This window comes from Ailuropoda melanoleuca, chromosome 1, assembly GCF_002007445.2.
Source record: "Ailuropoda melanoleuca isolate Jingjing chromosome 1, ASM200744v2, whole genome shotgun sequence".
Taxonomy (NCBI): domain Eukaryota; kingdom Metazoa; phylum Chordata; class Mammalia; order Carnivora; family Ursidae; genus Ailuropoda; species Ailuropoda melanoleuca.
The window spans coordinates 177,348,324-177,370,152 of record NC_048218.1 but is presented as its reverse complement, the minus strand read 5'-3'; the positions used below and the strand labels follow the sequence as shown (position 1 = coordinate 177,370,152).

The following is a 21,829-nucleotide window of genomic DNA, read 5'->3' as shown; positions in this document are numbered from 1 at the left end:
TTTATTTTATTTTATTTTTTTATTTTATGAGAGAGAGTGAGGGAGGGGCAGAGGAGACAGAGAGAGAAAATCTTAACCTGAGTTCATGACCCGAGCTGAAGGCGCCTCATTACCAGACCTCCTTAAAGACAGGATCTTTCAACTTTTTTGGCTGTTTCTTCAGGTATTAACTTAAATATTCCTAAATAATGTATTTATATAGCTATGCTTAATTTATCAATATTATACAGTACCAGTTTAATTTCCCAATATATGACTAGTTAATTAGTTAACTCCAGTACACTGGAGTGCCTGGGTGGCTCAGTCAGTTGTGTCTGACTCTTGATTTTGGCTCAGGTCATGATCTCAGGGTCAGGAGATTGAGCCCTATGTTGGGCTCCCTGCTCAGCAGAGAGTCTGCTTCTCTCTTTCCCTCTGTGATCTCTCTCAAATAAATAAATAAAAATCTAAAAAAAAAAGAAAAAAGAAAAAAGATGAAAAGTAGGTCTGGTGGTGGTGGTGAAAGGGTTGGGTAGAAAACTGACATATTTATAGATATGAGCAATTTAGTCACTGGTGAGATGTTAACTCTGTGTACGCACCACTTTGATTAAAATACTTTATCCACTACAATACTGATTTGAGCATCTCTATTTGGAAGTTATTTCAACCACAAACCCAATGGAATGCTATTTGTATATGTTAAAGCTTTCTAGTTTAAGCAGTGTGCATACCCACATAAAGCAAATAAGAAAATACCCAGAATGGCAAAGTATTAGGCAATATGTTTAATAATGTCATTGGGATTCTCTTCCTATACCTGGGAAAGTTCCACAAAGTAAAGCGAGTCTATTTTTAGATAGATAACTTTGCCTGAAAATGAAATCACTTTAGAAGATTTCTCAACTGCCTTCTGGGATTTTTATCTATGCCTATTATTACTGCAGAAAATATGTTACTCCCCAGACTTCCTAAGAATTCCTCAAAGTTTACAATCTCAAAGATTTTATATGTCTCTCATCTATTCAGTGTTTTCTGAGCATATGTGGACAAAGTCCTCTGCTAGGAGCTAGGCTTAAGATAGGCTTTATGATCAGTCAAGAAATACATTCCAAATACCACACTAGCTTGAAGAAAATCTCATTAAAATATTAAGGCAATATAAATAATGTTTGAAATGATAGAATAAAGATGGTCCTTTTGTTCCAGAGAGGCTTACGGACTAATTTTTGTTAAAATAATTAAACAAAGAGACTATTAGCCTGAGGTGGCTCTAATGCCATGGCAACCTACTAAGTAAACCAAACTCTAAGCCTGTAAATAAATGCCCCAAGGTTATGAAATCAAAACCTAAGAATAATCAATCATAAACAATCAATTGTTGTTTTAAGTTGTAAGCTACAGCCAATCAAACAGTTTCCTTGCTTTGCTTACACCTTTTCTCTATAGAAGTCTTTCTCCAAGTTCCTGTCAATGGAGTGCTCCTGATAACTTCTTTAGCGTTGCTAGACTAGATCAATTTTTGCTCAAATAAACTCCTAAAATGTTTAATATGCCTCAGTTTATGTTTTAACATTTCCAATAAATTTGTTTGGTCAATTTTAATTTGAAATTTAAATAGTTTGGAAATACTTTGGAAAGTGGCTCTTTGAAACTTTGAAAAAGTAGTTATATTAGCCACATCAGTCTACGCAAAAAGGAAGATTAGCTCAAATACTGTATTCAATAGCTAACGTTACTGTTCTATTACAATTCAGAAGAAAGCCTGATGTCATATTTTTGCATCACTATTCCAGTAATAGATTTACTTGCTCCTAAACATATTTATTGTTGTTATTGTTGTTGTTTTTTGCTCATTAAACAGTATTTTTTTTCTTATTGCAGATAAAGCAAATAGCTAAGCAGTGGAAAAATAATCCAGAATTTTGTGTAAGAGAAGATAAGGCACAGGTTGATTCAGAAAGATTCACAAGGGTTATTCCCATAACAACCTTGGAAATAATTTATTGAACTATCTTATTGAGTGGATGCATTATTTTGGAGCAGCAAAACATAGGAGTAAATAATCCATGAATAATCAAAGAAATGTGGTAAGGCTTAAAATTTTTGTGATCTTGACAGTTGACTTAAAACATTGCCTTCAGAAATGTGTTTTACCTGGTTATTGAGTAGCTTCTCTGAAGTATGTTAAAATGTTTGATTTTTAATTTAGTGTTATTTCTTTTTAAATAAGAACCCACACAGAGTAAATACAAGTTATCACTTTCTGGGGCATTGTGTTAATTTCATAATTACATAGTCTTGTATGACAGTATTTCAAAAGATCTCAGATTAATTTATTTTCTGTATTTCTGGTCATTTAGAATTTTTGTTGCTTATATGAAAAGCCTTAATGGCTATAGCAAACTTCCAACAGAATGGCAATAAATTCTACCAGTAGTTGTACCTCAAACTCTGAAATATCTTTGTCCCAGTGACTGGAATCTCTTGTTGCAAGAGAATACTAGTAGTTCCAACATGCCTGCTTTATTTAAACCCATGTGTCCCTGAACATCATCTAAATACTCTAAGAATCTCACTGGTGGAAAGGGCCTTTCTATCAGACAGAAATCTCTTCTATCCAAGAATGAAGTCCATGGATGAGAAGTGGGACAGCTCACCTATGATGGAATTCCCTTCATAGGAAAGGGTATTTTTTCATCCATTCCTCAATTCCTTTATTCACTCATTCATTTATTTAAATGTTCAGTCTTATATTGTCCAAGCTTAATACCTCTTTAGAATTTTAAGAGTAGTTAAAATAATCATTACCTCACAGGTGGTCCTGTTCACAAACCATCTTAGATGATGGAATTATGGTATGTATATTTTAAGGTTGAATACAAATTAAAAATAAGAGGCTTAGTTTTCCCTGTTAAAATTAAAGGAAGATATGGCCCCTACCCATTTCTTAGAGCATTGTTATAAACTTGTAATTGTGAATTCTTTCTCTGCCCCTTCCAGTTGTATGTAAATATTAAAAAGCCTCTTGCTTGTTTTACAATTCAGGAATGTCTTCCTCAAGGACCTGGAAGCCATCCCTTTGGAATCTGAACACCAAGGGCAACAGTACACCATCTCCCCATTTCTGTGGGAGGATGAAGTCTAGCTCCAAGTTTGCAAACTAATTGCCTGTCATAAAGATGTGAGGACTTTTTTTCCCCTTGTATAAAACCAATTACCAGGTGAATTTTGGATAAACCGTGTGTGACAAATGGTGTCAAGTTCTCTTACTTGAGGTCTAATTATTATATATATTGAAAACATGTATGTAATAAGTTGTATCTCCATGGCTATATAAAAATGGCCAGATTTCTTTATGTCTTTGCATCTCTTAGTGGATTTCCTGTGATGTGAATCATATTCTGATTTAATGCTTATTCGATAATAAAATTTTCTTTTTTTTCTATCATTTTGGAGAGGTTTTCTGAATTGATAAGATTTTGCTTTTAATTATATTATTTCCCCAACAATATTCAAATGTTTCCTAAATAGAGCTGTGCATATGAGTCATATGAGGGACTTAAAAACAAATGCCTTCCACAGATCTGCTGAGTTAGAATTTCTCAGGGCATAAGAATTTGTGTTTAAAAACAAATGCTTCCTGATGATTTTGATGGATAGGTATTGGAATCTTGGACTAATTTGATTATTTATATTGACTTATGTAAATATCTACTAAGTTCAAGCATATGAGACATTTTGTGTAGAACAAAAATAAATAAATTCTTTGAGAGCAGGGGCTCTAGCTTATCTGAATTTTGACTGCTATACACAATCAGGTGGTAATGGCTCTTGGCATATAGTAGTGACTCAATAAATTTTGCTTTGTTTTTCGGCATTTTAACAATGCCAGGAGGTAAAGATTCTATAATCTCCCTCATAAATTCATTCTAATTTATCTCTCTTTTATCCATCTTTAGACTACTTATCCTAGATTTCCGAAGTCCCCGTACAGTCCCATCATCCTTCGTTATTAGCGTACCTCTTAGCACACCACATTATAAACTTATTGTTTCCGAAACTTCAACTCTACCTTGAATTATTATTCTTCAGGTTCATCTACTTCATTCTTACTTAATTACATAAGAAACCAAAAAAAGCAAAATTAAACTTTTGAGTCCTTTTTCTTAATTTTCTGGTAGTTGTGAAAAGTGATAGTGCTATAAAATATTTTCAGTTATATGGCATCTTTTATTTAAAAAGTTCGCTCATTTATTAATGCAACACCATGATCTGTTTGATTCATAGACACTATACTCACTTTATGGCTGGGTAAATTTATCTTGCACAGTAACCTGTGCCGGGAATATAAATAAGAAAGAAATAATTTTTTTCTTTAAATATTTAAACTAATTAAAACATTTGAACTGTCAAATAACTGTCAATATTCAAGTTTCTTTCTAAGTTTTTCTCCATCACCCTAACATAAGCCTTATTATGACAAACTTTTCCAAATTAAATGTATATGTTTGTGCCTGGATTTATTATTAGCAATATCTGTTTATAATTCTGCCCCAATTCTTTATTAAACAATGGGCAACCGAATGTTAGAAAAGGGATCGAAGTGTCACAACCATTTATTAATTGCAAATAAACTACATTATATAATTATAGCCGGTTTCTCTAAAAGATCTCCTGCGTTGAACTCATCAGAATTATTCATTGTTAAAGTAGCACCTCAGGGTTTTTAGTTCTTGGACTCTATTTTATAAATATAAATATAAATATATAAATACAGATATAGGTGTTTAAAACTTGGGTTCATTTGGAGTAAATGATAATCATCCAATTTTTTGCTGATATGTGTGTGCATGTATGTATGTGCTTTATAAACTGTGCTTGTTTATGCGGCTTCCAAAAGAATCTTCAAAAACACTGTAACCAAGTTGAGTATTATCTAATTAACCAACAAGGTCTGACAGATTGGGAGGTTATCAGGAGACAATAACAGCACTCAGGTGCTAGGAGGCACTGGGTGCAGCTAAGTGCCTCTAATTCCCCAAGGGTGTGATTAGCTCATGATAACAATGCTCCCTTGAGTTGTTTTATTGCTTTTATAAAAAGCCTTTGTTGTGGAGAAAATGTTTATTTTTATGCAGGAGAAGGATGGAGGTGACAGTTTAGACTGCTGAGTGAATAGCAGTTAAGTCTGACTTGTGGTACACGCCTTGACAAATCTGGTCATTTAAAATGCTTCCCAGCCAGTCTGGATATTTTGACTACCTCAGTAATTCTGCAATACAGTCCAACTTCCATTTGGACAGTTGTAAAATTGTGTTTTCAAGGTAATTGTACGAGTTTTCTCAAATTAGAAAGTGACCCATTTTGTAGAGTAACTGCATGTGAAAAATTAACCAATCGTTTTGCAGAAAATCAGAAAACTATTTGGGGTACTCAGATGAATGGTCTCAAACTCCAAGATCAAAGAGATCAGCTGATTTGGGAAATATAAATGAATACAGGTGAAATTGTGAGACAGCCATCAGAAAGCTTTACTTCCCTTTGATGTGTCTCTATTTTCTCCCCAGAAATCCAACCCCAATGGCTTTCCAGTTCAAGTAGAATAAAATCCAAACCCTTCATTATGACCTGGACATGAGCTAGTCCCAATGACTTCTCAATCCCGATCTCTTACCTTCTTCATGATCTAGCTCTGCCTATCTTCTTTCACTTGAAAAGGCCAAGCTTGTCTGGGGAATTTGCACTTGCTTTTCTCTCTGAAATGGAAGATTCTTTCCACAGTGGAGGTCTTCACCTGGCTGCCTCTTTTGACCATTCCAGTCTGGTCTAAACATCACCATCTCACAGAGGCCACCTCCCTAAAATAATCATCTCCCATCACCCTGTTTCAGTATTTTTTACTGCACATATTAAATATTAAAATTATCTTAGTTTGTCTGTATTTGCCAATGAATATGAGTTCATGAGACCAGAAACTTTCTCTTACTCACACTATAAATAGACATAGGGATGTATATTTAACATATATCCAAATTTTTACCATAATATGCATTTTTAATTGCCTATTTATCATCCATTCTCTGTCCTTCTTCCTAATAGAACTCACAAGTTTCAACTTTTGTCCTCTGCCTTTCAGCTGGACCAATGCCACCTCTAGGCGATGCATCCCCTTAGGAAGTGAGCAAGGAATGGGCATGTGACTCAATTTGAGCCAATGAGACTTGATGAGGGATTTGGCAGAGACTTCTGAGACAGCCTTTTTTTATTTTCTTAAAGAGCTTAAAGAACAGCTTTATCTTTGTTCCTCTGATCATTGTCAATGGGAGTCACAGAATTCACACATGAATGAGTGAAAAGAAACTCTTTCATTTAATGAAGAGGTGTTTATATCATATACTGGGTATAATTTCATCACAGTGAAGACTGTGAAACTGAATTTTCATACATTTGTTGTAGAGTTATTTCATACGGCTTCTAGGATCCTCTGATTCAGAAAAGCAAAGAGCAATCTTACCTAGAAGGTCATCCTATGTACATAAACAAAGCCAGGTAAATCAGATCATAAAGAAATAATTGCACACTCACTATTTGTTTGTTTATGTAAACAGTCCTTCACATTCCATTCTGCCAACTCTTAATGAGTTTATTTATATTTTGCTTTCCCATTTTTATTAGTGTAGATTACTAGATAAACTATTTAAGGGTACTAAATAAACAGCTTTAACTGCTATGGTGTACCAGAAATAAATATAAAATTCTCCAGATTTTTAGGCCAACTTTTGAATCTAGAAGTCAATATTAACAGGGAAAGTTTAGGTATCAAGAGGCCTGATATCTGAAAACTACACATGATGTGAATGTTGGTAAAATAAATGAGAACTGAAAGAAGGATGTATTTGGAAAAATAAAGATGAACTCGATCTTAAATAGGGAACTAGGCATTTAATTTTGGAATATAGAGAAATATATATAATGGATGATATAAACAAAAAGGCTAGGCAAACTATGTAAGAGTACTTTTATTTGTATAATGCTCCTTTCCCCTTAAAAAGTTCTATGCCTTATTTGTCCACACTAAAATGGGACACATAAAATATTTACTAATAAAGTCTTGTAGTTTTGAATAAAAATGAGAGTAGTTAATGTTTATTGAAAACTTACTCTATGCCAGGTGTTGTTGTTTTAGGGTTCTGTGCGCATTTACTCAAATTATGCAGCAAGGGACAGTGACTGGGCAACTACAAGGGGAAGGCCAAGAATGTGAACCCAGGCAATCTGGCTCCAAAGCATTCCTGTGTAATCAAACTATGTGAAATCCAAGGCTGATTTGTAAATAAAAAGTAACAAAGTAGATTTTCAGCCAATGAAGAATATGATGTGTCTTTGGACATGATCCTAACTGTCTATCAGTCCAACTTCACCAAAAATTAATCATTATCTTTTTCCTGATGCAGGGGCCATAAAATGACTCTGGCTTTCTTAAAAACTATTTTCATAATTTCTTAGATCCTGTTAGTATTCTGTTTGATCTACAAAATTGTCTTGACTCCTTCCAACTTTTTCAGTTACTCTTATTAGGCAAGAAAGGTCAAGCATATGACTAGGGCTTGCATGCCTAGCAAATTGCATCACACAAATAACCTTCCCATGGAAACCAAACTGAAGTAAATTTTAACAGAAGTAGTTGGCCTCATAAGATTGAATGAGAAGGGCACATCTGTGCTATTCATCCCCCAAACCTAAAAACCTTACTCTAGTCATGAGAAAATGTCCGACAAACCCAAATTGAGAGGCATTCTGTAAATACTAGACAAATACTCCTCAAAAGGAGACTAAGGAGGTGTTAGACTAAATACAGTGTGGTACTGTCCCTGAACTAGATCCTGCAACAGAAAAAGACATGAGTGGAAAATTGGAAGAAATCAAAATAAAGTCTGTAGTTTAGTTAATAGTTTTATATCAATGGAAATTTCTTAGTTTTGATAAATAAAAGATGGTCATAAAAAATGTCAAAAATAGGGGAGATGAGTCTGCATTGGCTCTCTTACATGCTGGGGTCAGGTTTATTGCTTAGTTTACCCTGGAGATATGCAGGTACAGTTAGAATGTAAAGTTCACTACATGATTCCAACCTATTTGTTCAGAACCTAAGCATGTGTGCAATTGCATATGACTCAGTAAATAAAAGTTGCTCTGAGAAACAAAGTTAGAGAATGCTTTTTATTTGCTCTTAATATATGCACTTCATTTAAATGGCAATGATTTGGTTATTTTTCCTTGTTCTTAAGGCTCTAAAAATAACACTACTCCTGGATCCTCCATGAAGTGGCTATAAAATCAGATATGTTCATTCATATGACTTATATGTTGGTAATACTGAAATACGGGCCTTTTTCTTTCTTCAACAACATCTCACCACCTAAACTGCGTATGTCTGCTAAATTTACCTTACCTCCCCCTTCTCCCTCTATCTCACTTCATACCTATTTTCTTTTTGTAAGAAATCATTTGGTAATTTTACATTTTACCAAAAGTAAACTAAGAATACAATTTTCACCTCTGATTTTGATTTTATTATTCATTTTCCTTATATTTATTTTCTTGTAATACCTAAGAATATATAAAAATATCACTAATCACTTAAGAACTAAAACTGATCAAATAAAAATATAATGCTAAACATTTATCAACAGGTAATAATGGTTCAATTTCCAAATCCCATCAAGTTCTCATTTCTGAAATGCTGTTGCTGAGAGACTCTGTCCTACATTATTGTTAAGTGACCCTGTTTGCTTCATGATTAGTCACAATTTACATCTCTTCTGAAAATGGCATAAAATAATGTGCAAATTCTCTAATGCATTTGCAAGAAAAATATTTTCTTTTAATGACTCCTAATGAACCCCTGTTTTATGCAGGGTGTGAAAAGTTGCCAAGATGTGTAAAACAATTAGGATGACAAAAAGCATGAGTTTTAAAAGCCATTTCGCTTGTGCAATGTGTGTGAAAATCCAGAATTAGTCCTAAGGGAAAAATTAATTTTAATAAGCTTTTCTTTTTGCCTGAAGACTGTATAAATCTAAGGCACAAAGAACTGTGTGTTAATGGATCAGGAATAATATGAGAGTTTTATCTCATAGAATAAATCTATTTCATCATCAGCCTATTACTTTACACTTGAACTGTAAGGACATTTGGTTATTTACTAGACTAACAATATATTATGTCCACTACAAGTGCAATACTAGGTAAAACGTTAAAAAGGTGAAATCTTAAATGATTTTTTTTTCATGTGAAGTTATTTACTATAATGGAACACTGTTTATGCCATAACCTAATCTTCAAAATTCTGTTTATGCCATAACCTAATCTTTGAAACTCATATCTTCATAGATTAAAAGATGGTCACATGTTAAAGGTACTTTGATTTTAAACCTTTAAATATAAATAAAGTATCCCATGAAGACTTAATTATCTAATTCCAGATAACCTTTATTAATTACAAAGCTTGAAAATATTCCAGAAGCTACAATACATAACCTACTCATGCAATGATTATTTCTGAAGCCAAACACCATATCTAAGAGGAAGTTTTTATATGATCTTAAGAGTTAAAAATCAAGGATGTAGTCCATCATCTAAGGTGTAAATCTTCATGAAAACTTCCAGAATATTTAATTTTACTGAGCACATCATTTTTAACAGCTTTCTTTTTTACCTTTGCTTCTATATTAACTTCCAAAAGGACAAAATAATGGAAGCAATTTTCACAATGAGCCACCAAATGTGAAACAATTGAGGCAAAATAGAGGAGAGAGTTTGAATAATATCACAGATATTATAAGTATCTGCGTGAGAGTATAAGAATAAATTTGTGGTTAAGAATTCACACATTAGAATCATTAATTTGCACTCTAATCCCAACTTTGTCACTTGTTAAAACTGAGACTTTGGCCAATTAATTTATCCTCAGTTTCCTCAACAATAAATGTGGAATAATTATAAATAGTCCCTATTTTATTAGGTCATTTTGTGATTACATAACATACCTGGAACTTAGTTAAAACTGTGTCTTTTCAGTGGCTATGAAATGGTTAAGTCTTAAGATTTTTGAGAGGGGGATGGAGGATGGGGATTTTAATGCTGCTATATAATAAGAAAAACATCATAGCATTCATAAAATGAGGAAATCTTATCTTATGCTGGATTTCAAATAGAACGGTCTCTTTTTCCAAAAGTCATGGCATATAGTCTTGCCAGTGTTATGGAGCTTCAGAATGAACGTAGAATAGGATTACCCTTGGAGCCGGTGAGGGCAGTGCCTGGAAAGGGCCATGGAGCTCTGCTAATGGTCTGCTTCTTAATCTTGATGATGGTTATATAAATGTGTTCACATTGTGAAATACATTAAGCTGTGCACTTATAATTGGTGCACTTTTCGGCATTTATGCTATACTTTAGTAAAGTTTGCAGTTTGTACCCTCCAACTATCCTCTTTGCATACTTTATTTGCCCATTCTTATCCCAATTTATTTACCATTTATTTTTCCTACTGGCTTATAAATTCTATAAAATTCTTGGATTTTCTTATCTGTGTCATCTGTTTTGTTTCTAATCAGATTCTGTGTCCAACCAATTAGATAGCAGGGCAAGACCTAAACTGAAAAAACAAATATTGAGTCAAGTGGTTTTCAGGCTCTTTAATATAGCTGAACCTCTTATTTCATTACTGATCACCAAGCCCCAAATTTCCATGTTGTTTTTGTGTTCTAATATCGAAAATTCTTATGGATGTAGCCTGCTAAAGCATGCACCTAGGGAACAGGATCACAGGAGAGAGCATGAAGAGCTGGGGATTAAACATGAGGTGTATCAAGATAACAAGAGCATAACAGGGCCCAATTTACAGAGAAGAGGATAGACATATAAGAAAATGAGCATCCTCTCACGAAGCTAATGTCATGAATTTTTTTACTTTGGCTTGGATTCTTTTGGGGAAATTACTTTACTGGGAAACTTCCTTACTAATTACTATTAATATTTAAATAGTACATAGTATTCAAAACAAATTTATTGAAAGCATAAATTAAAATTAGAAAATTTTACTAATAAATTTGAAAAGATAAAGAATGTCACCATCAATGTAATCATTCATTATATTCTAAAACAGTGATGGGGTGTAGGACATGCTACCCCAAAATAAGGCACCTTTGTATATTGAACAAACTAATCTGAAGGAGTTTGAGAATATGGCAGAAGCAGAAAGTCACTCTGACCCACCCATATTGTCCTCTTCCCTTAAATAGGCCATAAAATCCTCCTGTGAGAGGTGCCCTTCTATATGCAAAGGAAAGGAGCATTCTTTTCTCCAAAGACGAAGGGACACCAGGAGGAATCTTAACAACAGGACTTGCTAAATTTCCCCCAATCTACTATAATTATCTCATACTCCTTTACCTATCATATTCCTATCCAACTCCATTCCCCATAAAACCTAGCATAAAAATACAGGTCTGTGTCACTGGGGCTTGTTTCTTTATGAAGGCTCCTGTATCATGTAATGATATGTACATATCTTTTTCCTTTTTTTTTTTTTTAAAGATTTTATTTATTTATTTGACAGAGAGAGAGAGAGCCAGTGAGAGAGGGAACACAGGCAGGGGGAGTAGGAGAGGAAGAAGCGGGCTCCCAACGGAGGAGCCTGATGTGGGGCTCAATCTCAGGACTCTAGGATCAGGCCCTGAGCTGAAGGCAGACGCTTAACGACTGAGCCACCCAGGGACCCCCATTTTTTTCCTCTTAATCTGTCTTTGTCAGTTTAATTTGCAAACCTGACCGGGAACCCTAAGAGGGTCGAGGAAAACTTTTTCCCTCCTGCAACAGCTAAAATCCAACATGTATCAAGCACCTCCTAAAATCCAGAAGCTGTGTTAATTGTTTATTTGTTTAATTTTATTTCAACTTCATTGCAAAACTGTAGGAAAGATATATCATCTCTATCTGAGAAGATAAAAATGAGACCCATGTGGGATTAATGAGCAGTCCCAGTCTCGAGCTGCCTAACTGTAATTTTACCTTTCCTTACAATACTGTTCTAAAGGGCAATAATACACATCAATTCAAAACAATATTCTAGACCTTCAATGTGGCCTGGGGTCAAAATTTTTTCTTGCACTCAGGAAAATACTAGAGCACAAATTAAAAGTAAAGAATTTGCAGACATGTAAAAGATTAAAAACAAGATATTTCTTTGTACTTTCTTATGCTAGTAACTTTGAAAATGTCAAGGAAATAGAAGATTTTGGGGAAACTATACATTGTATAAGTACATATATTTTTACTTCATATATCCCAGATCTGGAGCTAAATTAGCAGGCAACCTGGAAATGCCAAAAGATGCAAACAAAAATAGCCCCAAAGAAAGTCTGCTCTCTCTAGCCAATAACCAGGGAAAGGGCAGCCTGGCAAGAAAGATTTTGGAAAATAGTTGCTCTACTCCTGCTAAACACCACTGATAAAATAGTAGCTCCATTTCCACCTACACTAGCAAAGGCCATGTGGGGAGCCTAGAATTCCACCCATGCCGAGTCTTAATGAGGTGCCCAACCCCTCCCCAATGAGGGTAGTGTCAGAGAAGGTCAGGAAGGGAGTCAGGAATTTGACTACTGTCAGGGATGAGGCTGACCCCTGTGGAGTCAGTGGAGACCATGTGGGACTTCTACCCCCACTGGCATAACTAGGTGCCCCTCCCATATACTGGCATGGTATTAAAAGAAGCCTGGTGGAGAGTCAGGCCATTCACCGTTGCCCAGCAGTAACGAGGTCTCTCCATCCCCCATGCTGTTAGTAGAGGTCATGGGGAACAGTAACGAGACACTCCTACCCCTCCAAGCCAGGGAGATATTGGTGAGGCTGTGGCAGTTCCATTTCTCATGGTGTGATGATGGGGTAGACCTAGAGATATAAAAATAATGTTTGAGACTATGCCTGTTTGTCAGATGTTAAAGAGTGAAAGAGTACTGGGGATCAGAAATTTGTGAACTCTCTTGTCCCAGCTGCTGCATTAGGAAGCCATACCCTAGGAGACTGTGCCAGTACTTGGGAACATTTAAACAACAACAACAACAAACCAGTACTTAGGAGTCAGGAGTATGTGGCAATTTTTTCCAATAGTGACTTTATCTGGATCCTCTGCTTTTCCTAACTATTAAAAACAACCTAATATAGATATATCTTGTTTGCTGCTTAAAAGGCACAGTCTGGGAGAAAGTAGCTGTAGAGCAGTGGTTCTCAAGAAGTAATGATACTGCCCTCCCAAGAGAAATGTGGTGACATCTGGTGACAATTTTTGGTTGTTGCAAATTGGTGAGGGGAGAATTAGTAGTGGCATCTATCAGAGAGTGGTCAGAGATACTACTAAACACCTTACAATATACAGAGAAATCCCTCCCAAAAGTAATTATCTGCTGATGTTGAAAAGACCCTGCTCAGAGGGAGAAACTGTGATATTATTGAAGGCTTTATGTGTCTATATGATTTTTACATTTATATGTATACAAACCCTCTCTGTGAATCAATATCCCTGGTTTTCGTGTTTCAACACAGATACACACACACACACATTTTGGTCTCTTCCTGATATGGCCATTGGCAAGAAGAGGTTTTTGTTTGATTTTGCTGTTGTTCACATTATAAAGCAATACTTGGTTTTGATAGAGACAGGAGAAGTTCACAAATGTATAAACAATAATAGCCTTGATCAGTGGGAATCCAGATATATTTATTTTTACATTCTTTCCTGAATTTTCCCAATTAGAAATTATGCTGATTAATCAGTCATGTTTTTGACATATTATTATTCTTTAAACCATGATTTTTTTATGGCTATAAAATATTCTCTTACAGAGGTCCTCATAATTTATTTAATAGATGTCATATTTTGGATATTTCTGTTGTTTTCAATCTAACCCCCACCTCCCTAGGAATAGTGCTATATTTATATCTTTATGTGTCCCTCCTAATATTTCTTGAAAACAAAGTCTTAGAAGTTGAATTTATGGGTCAATAATTATGAAAAAATTGAAAGTCTCTTGTTGCTTATTACCAATTTACTTTGTCTAAAGGCTGTACTAATTAAAACTGCCATTGAAATATATGAAAATGTCAGTTTTCTATACTAGTAGATAATATTATTGTACAACACTCCCGAGCTGGTGAGATAGATCAAGGAGTAGAAGATGATAAAAAAGATAAGATATAGGATTTTGCTTTCATCTCAGGTTGCATTTATTGGAGGTCGGCACTATTCTGAAATAAAGCAGACAATGTCTAGGCTCAGAAGTCACCAGCTCAAACTTGTTAGGAGTCAGGCAAGCAATTTCCATGTTGAGGAGGACTTGGGCAGCAAGAGTGCCCTTGGCGCCTCTGGAGGGAGGAAATGTGAAATTGAGAATGGAAATTTACTGAAGTCAAACTACTTTTTCTCAATTTCGTTTAGAATTTTCTCAGAACTTTTGGAAAGCCGGAAATTTTAGATAATTTAACTACTTCATCTTACAAACAAAGAAAATGAAATCCAGAAAATTTCAGGGATTATCAAAATTCCTATTTAGGTAATGGTAGAATTAAAATTGCACTCTAGGCTGGCTGACTCACAGCTCTGTGCACTTTTTACTGAACAATGTTTTGATCTGCATATGCTTTGAATTGCAAAAATATGCAGTCACCCACAAACCCAAAACATAAAATGATTCAGAGAAGCCCTAAACATAAACAAGTCGTTTACTTCAATAAGTAATTCCTAGTAGTCATTTACTTGGTTTCCTCAAAAATATACTTGCATGAATTTATTCTCTTGACCTGGTTGAAGAGCCAAGATAGAGAGAAATTAAATACAATGGTAAGAGGTGATTCCATAAATGGGTTAAAGCCAATGGCCATACTGTTTAAAATAAAGGCAATACATATTCCTAACTCGTCAGACACATGGATTCATTATACAAGATCAAGTTAAGGGCATCATTCCTTTGGAAATGGAAAAGAAACATATAATATAGATATATGCTCTTCTATAATAAAATACAGTTGAATAATGCAGGGGTTATGAGCACTGACCCACCAGCACAGTTGAAAATCCATGTATAACATTTGACTCACCAAAACTTAACTACTAATAGCCTACTATTGACTAGAAGCCTTAACTATAACATGAACAGTCAACACATATTTTATATATGTATTATATACTGTATTCTTATAACAAAGTAAACTAGAGAAAAGAAAAATGTTATTAAGAAAATAATAAGAAAGGGAATATACACTTACAGTACTGTACTGCATTTATTGAAAAACATCCACATATAAGTGGACGTATGGCGTTCAACCCCGTGTCATTCAAGAGTCAACTGTATACACCATATATAATATATATAAGCAATGCACACATGCATACACATGTAGTTTTTCTCTTTTTGGAGACAGAAATAATATAAGAAATAAATACCTGAACAAGATAGAGGCAGAACCTAACAGCAAAACATAGAATTTTTTTGGCAAATTCTTAGCAATTATTACTTTATCCTGTGGAAAAAGCTCAAGAGTGTTTCAGAGACCTCCAAACTTGTAGGTCAAAGGAACTAACAAGGGAAATGTTAAATTGCTTTGCTCTCACCTGCCCTAAATTACTATTCACCACACCCCACAAGAGAAAACAGTTATTAATAAGATTTTTCCATTATTTTCAAAATAGCTTAAATATATATTGGACCATGTTTGTCAAGTCAGATAATTATTTTTGGAGGTGTATTAGACAGAAAATGCTTTAACTCCTTCAGTAAAAATTTAACAATCATAAAACAGTCATAAGTGTTTCAGATTATAAAATGTTCTCAGGAAGACACCTAAATGGAAACAGATTAATAATTCAAGAAATAGCTTAGTTTAATTTTTACTGTAGCACTTAGCCTTTTAGTGTTTAAATAATGGAACTATTATTGTCCATTAAACAAATCCTCATTAACGTTAAAAATTCTTATCTGACTATACTGTAGTTATATATCAAATTTATTCAGGCAATCAGCTACAAATTCAGTTAAGCCAATTGATGGATATCTAGACTAAACATTATATGTTAATTGGAGTTGCTAAAATTTGGTAAGTGAAGAAAAATCTTTCAGGTTGTACAGATAATTTGTGTGGACATAACAGAAGGATGAGTCTCAATTTGTTGTTGTCAAGCTGGGACAGGGCTGCTCTCACAATTGATGATAATCAAAGACAGACAGTTTGGTAATGACATGCCTAGAGCAAGTAAATTTGGGTTCAGACATATTTAGTATCAGGTAGCAGGAAGATAAACATCAACAGGGGGGATAAACTGCAGAAACTAACCTATGGTGAATTAGAGCTACAGAAAACTTTGATAGTCACCTAAATCATAAAGGCTTTTAAAAATAACTAGATAATTGTGAGAACGTAAGACTGGGCAGGATAGGGTAAATGATGAAATCTGCAAATGTGGAAGATAACAGATTTTTAGATTATCATGAGTAGACATGGTTGCATAAAATGTTCCTCGATTAATTTTGAAAAAAAATCAAATAAGTTCATCAATAATATCAAACCATGAATTGCAGAGATTATATTTGCTAATGAAATTATTTGAGTATTTCTTTTTCTTCTGTAGGGGGATGCAAATAACAATGAAATGACCATTATTCAGGAGAAGTAAAAGGCAAACTGAAAAGACCAAACTATCAACCGAATCTCTGAAAAATAAAAATATGACTAAGAAGGCAAGAGCAGTCATTTATCATGTCAGCTCAATTCTAATAGTTATATCCATGAGTTAGAATGTTAAGGTCATCATTTGATATAGAAGAAATTGGAAACCACCAGTGAGAGCAAATGTTCAAGAGGTCAGTGCACATTAGATTTAAAGGTCTTTAACAACCGTGTGCAGATCGCACGTACAAGGTGATGTAATATCATCCCCCAAGAGGTTACATTAATAAAGAGAGTCAACCTCAAGTTGAGAAGCAAAACTTCACAGTGATATTTCAGGAACTGTAATGCTAGTTCATCTGTAAGAGATTGACTGTGTTATTAGCTACATTTTTCTTTTTTTGCAACGATTTCTGCTGCTTATTTGTATTAAAGGTTTTTAAGAGGATGTGAGCTTTTACTTTCTGGCTCATATAATCTCCTGCATGATACTGAGCCTGACCTCACAGGTTTTCGAAATGTTGCTATTTCAGAAATGGGAACCTGATATGAATAGGTTGTCTGGAGGGGAAAACCTCTTTCTATTAAACAAGTGGTTTAGTTTGCAACCTCAACAAAATCTGGGCATATATCCTGATATTTTACAGAGTCTCAATGGCTTTAATGAGTTTTTACCTTAAGAATGTCAGATTGTTTAATATTCTACACATTTTTAAAGTTGGTCATTCATAACAGAAGGAGTTTTTATATAATTTTCCCCCCACAAATGTTAAATGAATACTTACCAGCTCTCAGGCTCAGAGTAGGAATTTCAGAGACACACAAAAGCAATGAGAAAAAAATCACTTCTCTCACGATGATCACTATCTGTAGAGGTAAGAAAATAAAACAACAAAGAAATACTTACATGCAGGGTAAAATTGGGATGTTTGACTTTCTAGTAATACTTATATGTTTACTATTTGTAGTGATTTTGGAGGGATCTTCATTAATGCTTTAATTGAAATTACAAAATAAGACACTTAAGCAAACATAAATATCTATGTCTCAGACTAGGAGATATGTGGGAAATTTAAAATAAGTGGGGAATTGGAAAACCGTTATATTTGGCTCCAAAATAATTATTGTTCTTATGTATATAAATAGTCCTCCCATATCCACTCCAGGAATGGATGAAAATCCAAACAAGATTTCACAGTCACATCATAATACCCAACACATAAGACACTGGATAAGTTGCCCTGCTGTCTCAACTTGCTCAGTTGCTCCTCATTCCATGGTAAAGATAGCAACAACTTTGATATCCATAGTATTGAAAGTAACAGTATTAATCAACTTCATGGTTTTTAAGTTCTGAGAGGTTTGAGCCATAACTTATGTGGAGTAGTGAAAGAAAATAAATGCCAGGGAATAATGTTAATATACTCATAATTAAATTACAATAATATAAAAAGGAAAGTAAAACTGTAGCAGACCTTGTGATACAATCTTCTTGCAAATAACTTAGTCATTCCAATCCCAGGAACAATATAATATATTGAACTGCCACGATTCGTCTGACCACATTTTTAATGCTTGAGAATACTTTGCTTCAGGTAGAATGACATGTAACTTTAATTTAGCATAAACAAAAATAGCGTTCAAGTCTTGTTCATTACTTTATATAAGTGATAAAAAATTTACCCAGGGTAGAATTTTAGGGTTATTATATAACAGGCAAACAAACCAATTTAGAAAAACCTTAATGTTTACCATTAGAAAAAATAATATATGCCTATTGTAACAAAGGAAGAAATCTAGAGAAACGCCCCCTTAATAACAGACTAATTACTAGAATATTGTTTTAGTTTCATTTATCAGTGGAATAATCTCACAAGTATGGATGGATTGATTCTATAGTGACTGACTTGTTAATTTTGAACTAGAAGATGAATTGAGAGTTTCTTTGGGGGAATTACCCATAAATGATAGAAATCAAGATCCCAATGAAATTTTAAAAAAAAGAAAAATGAAGGAAATTTAAAACAGCATATTTTAATATTTTTATGATATATATTTCAAATTTTAATATTATTCAATTACAGAGATGGTAAAAAATAAACAGAATGGGATTCAATAGAGAAAAATACCAAAAAGTCAAAATAAACAAAACATGTTGTAGGAATAAAGGAAAAAATTACATGGTAATGCAAAAAGATCTAGACAATACTTGTCAACCGTATTCAACCACTAGTCAATAATTTAACCAGTTGGATAAAAAGGGAAAGTAAAAGAAGGAGCAAAGTTATTTAAATGCAACTTTCTATTTATTACTTCAAGTTGATTGGGGGTTCATTCATTCATGCACTGCACCAGACAATGGAACTGTAACAGTGGATGAGACCAACATGGCACTTCTATTCATGGAGCTGATAGTCTACAGAGAGAAACAGTCTATATATGAGTAATCAAATGAATACTTATGTAATTAAAAATACTGATGAGTACTATGAAGATAACAAAAAGTAGTTGTTAGGATGAAGAATAACAAATGGCTGCCTATTTTAACAGAGTGATAAGGAAAGACCTCTCTGAGGAGGTGCCATTTAAGCTAATAGTACACAAAAAGGAGCTAGAAATTTAAAGATCCATGAAAAAGGGAACATTACAGATAGAGGGAAGAGCAATGGTTAAAGCCCTGAGACAGAAACTAGATTGGTCCCTAGAAGCAGGAAGAGTTGATGTAGCAGAGCATATATTTGAGTAAAAGGGAAAGTAGGTTTTTTTTATAAGAAGTAATTTATAAGAAAAAACACATGAGCCTACATATCAGTGAGTAATTATTAATATAGATAAAACTAATCCTCAAATTTGTCTAGTCTGCCCTTTTCTACTTAGTCCAGATCTCATTTCTCCTATATTGAGTGGAAGAATCATCTCTATGTCAAAGAAGTGGATTAGGCAAAGGAATTCTTTCAAAAGGGTATTTTTGTATTTGGTTTTCTGTGTGTTCTACCTTATCGATACCATTTAATATTTCTGAAATTTGTATTTTGGGGGAGGTATTAATAGACCAGAAGCCTCTTTTACACAGCTTCTCTAGATTGCATAAAATGTCAAAAATTGTTATTAGTTCTCTAATTCCCAGAGATGACTCACCAGTTTCGGTAGCGGTATCATATAGGCTTTCAAGGAAGTAGCCCAGGGTCCAGGGGTCACATATTTTGCTTTTATTAAAAATTTTACTTGACCATAGTTTGTCTTATTTTTTGTAAGTACTGAGGCCTGCGGGAGTGTATTGATTTGCCAAGATGTCCTACTTCAAGCTGATTTCAGAAATAGAGTAATTTGTTACATTTTTAGAAACTAGGTGAATCTGCAGAACTGGGCCACAGCCGAGTAAAATAAATGACTTATCAAAGTAAAAGCAAAATAAATAGAGAAAGTATGTGTCTGTGTGTGTGTGTGAGAGAGAGAGAGAGACCCCATTAAATTAAGATCAGTGCTTCTCTCTGTTATTTCCTTTGTCCCAACAGTTAGTGTGGTAATAGTGTATAGTTGCCTTTTCTTTATATATATATTCGAAAAGGAAACACCTGAAGAACAGGGACTTTAATTTCTATGTGGAGATTGAAATATTAGTACCCTAGAGTCTGACTATAGAGCTGTCTTTAGAGTAGTTGTGTAGCATTGCCATATAGGTGAACCCCTGCTCCTTTAAAACAGTTGGTTTCAATACATCAGAAAAGAAACCTTTTTAGAGAGAGCTTCATCAAGCCTGTATTCTATAGATTTCTATTCTTTAGCAGAAGTTTCAGTATGTTCTTAATAAGAGTAAATGCCACCAAAATTTCTGGGCACTATGTTTCAAAGGAAAACCTTCAGAATCCCAGAAAAGGTTTATGAGATGGTTATGGGTAGTTAAGACTTGCAAGTGTCTCCTAAAGCTATTAAGGAGTGCGCCTGTGCTCTGTGCAGCGGGACACAGAGCGTGCAGCCATGGCTGCTGACTGCACAGGTTTCAAAGAGAAAGTGGAGCATGTGGACATTTAGGTGCTGACTCCAGCTAAACTGGTTAATGACTAGTATCATCTAAATGAGGTAGCAAGCTGAAAGACTCATAATCTCTCCCTGTGTGCAGATTTTAATTAAATAATTATAATGTCCTTGATGTAATTATTTATCAGTAACTGTGCTCTTGAGTATTGCCTCTTTCGCCTTCATCTGTTCTGTCAGCTCAGCTGAACAATGAAACATTCACTTGGCAAAGATGAGGGGGAAATGAATGATTCTTATTCACCACAAAATAGCACTTGAAGAATTGTCAGTGAGGCAAGATTCTAGGTTCTTCGTTTATAATTTTGCACTGTTTTTGCAGAGGAAACTCAGTTTCCTGATCTGGGATATGATATGGTTGAGCTTGATGGAGACTCAGTTTCTCTTCTAACATTCAGGTGTTGAAGCCACTGAGGGGTTTCAAGAATATGACCAGAAAATACGTTTTCTCAGCATCTAGAAATTAACATTACACATTATAACACTTACATACCTCAAAGAATAGCATTTAAAAATGTTACTTCCTACTTTGGGACTGTGGAATCTATAGTCTATAACATAATGTGTGTCTCAAAAAGTGCAAAACCCAAAAATGACTACGCAACAGTTTTATATTAATAATACCCAAAATGATTCAGAAGAGCAGTGAGTGAAGAGACTCAGTAAACAGTAAAGCTGATTCAGGAGTCAAAATGGGGCCACAGAGGAGAACGGAGATAGATTCAGACCATGTAAAAGGAAGCAGGATTTTCATAGCAGACTTCCCCTAAGCAAACTTGCCTTAATAAAGCATCACTTTTCTCCATTTCTCCCAGGAGTTCAGAAGGAAGACAAGGGTTTTAATTGTCAAATATGAGATTAAATTTTAGTAAAAGGAAGCACGTTGTGAGTGTGAGCAATGGTTGTGCACTATAATGCAACACTGGTCTTTATACGTCTCCCCTCCTGTAATTTTCCCATTCTGCACCTCTCTCATTCCAGTAGGATCTTCCCTAACTAGTATTAGTGAAATGTAGCTTCGGATTCCACCCACTCAAGAGATTTTGCATTTAATGTGGAAATCTTAAAAATTAAAATGCCTCAGCAGCCA

At 34.4% G+C, this 21,829-nt stretch overlaps 1 long non-coding RNA gene across 1 annotated transcript in view; it reads right to left on the bottom strand.

The window, feature by feature from the left end:
- LOC117804232 overlaps positions 1 to 17,576 on the bottom strand; it is a 62,288-nt gene extending 44,712 nt beyond the window's left edge. The window contains exon 1 of the long non-coding RNA XR_004628572.1: positions 17,490 to 17,576. This is a non-coding gene — a long non-coding RNA (uncharacterized LOC117804232). The remainder of the gene's footprint in view (positions 1 to 17,489) is intronic.
- Positions 17,577 to 21,829: the final 4,253 nt, after the last annotated feature.